Consider the following 1,601-nt stretch of genomic DNA (forward strand, 5'->3'; position numbering starts at 1 on the left):
TCCTCGTCTCAGATGGAATTTTAATTTGAATGTAAACCCTTGGAGAACACCGAAAGATACTAATTGTTTTGTTTGTCTATTTCTTAAGAACTTTGGCTTAGTGGGTTCTATTGAATGAATAACTTCAATACGTATCGATTTTGTGATTTGTTAATTCACTTAGAAGGATTTCGTGGTTGACACTAGCGAAACCTTTGGATAGATCGCAGATAGATAGATAGATAGATAGATAAATAAAGAGTGAGTGAGAGAGAACGAAAGAGAGAGAGAGAATAAGAGAGAGAGGATAAGAGAGAGAGAGAATAAGAGAGAGAGAGAATAAGAGAGAGAGAGAATAAGAGAGATAATAAGAGAGAGAGAGAGAGAGAGAGAGAGAGAGAGAGAGAGAGAGAGAGAGAGAGAGAGAGAGAGAGAGAGAGAGAGAGAGAGAGAGAGAGAGAGAGAGAGAGAGAGAGAGAGAGAGAGAGAGAGAGAGAGAGAGAGAGAGAGAGAGAGAGAGAGAGAGAGAGAGAGCAATTGCATCAGTTAATCTCAAACTTTTCACTTGAGAAGAACCCTTCCAACATGTTTTTAATTTACAGAGCTCTCTTGCAAATTACAGTTTATATATAGTAATATGTAACAAATTAGCATAAAATGGGTGAGGTTATAAAACACGACATTTATGAAAGCGATATTTTCATCAATAAAAAATATAACTTTCTGCTTCAGTCTAGCCATTCTATCAAATTCCTTTTCAATATCTATTTAGTCATCTCTTGTAAAATCCTTATTTACTAACAGTCTACGGAACCTAAAGTGAATATCACTGGTATATTTTTACCCATTCACAAAGATCCCCAAGTACCCCCACATTCAGAGCCAACACATACACACAAACACACGAGAAATACGCCAATAAAACTCACAATACCACGTATTTAGTGTGATCATTATGGATTTCGAGGATTTGTGAAGTCACTGACCACCCTCAGCTGCTCGTTGCACCTGCGCGTCACACCCTTTCGCCCGCAGACAAGTACGGAGAGGAATCGGCATGATAATACGAGCGGACACACAGGTGTACGAAAGTGATATTCCAACCGGGCACACAGGTACAGGTGTGTGTGTATGTGTGTGTGCGGTCGTGATGCTACAAGCGGGCAGACAAAGTACAGGTGTAGAGAAGTGATAATACAGTCAGGCACACAGGTACAGGTGGACAGAAATAATAATACAGTCAAGGAACATATGTACGGGTGTCTATGGCGCAGTTCTGTTCGTCCATGCTTTGGATATACATGAAATATTTGTCTGCATGCAAATATATTCATAAATACACCCATTTATGATTCGGGATTTTAAATGACAGTCGTACATCGTAGATAAATGTATGCATGAGGACAGAAAAAACACTAGAATATATCCCCCAAACGCCCTTAAACAAAGCATGAAAATACATTTCCCAACGTAAAGTCAAAGATAAAGACGAACATATGAAGGGATGGAGGAAGTGGGGGGGTCTCCCATTTCCCTAAATGTGTTGAAGAAAGGGAGGGAAGGAGGGAGAGAAAGGGAGAGAGGGAGGAAGGGAGGGAGGGAGGGAAGGAGGAGAGAAAGGG

Source organism: Penaeus chinensis, chromosome 1 (assembly GCF_019202785.1).
Source record: "Penaeus chinensis breed Huanghai No. 1 chromosome 1, ASM1920278v2, whole genome shotgun sequence".
Lineage (NCBI taxonomy): Eukaryota > Metazoa > Arthropoda > Malacostraca > Decapoda > Penaeidae > Penaeus > Penaeus chinensis.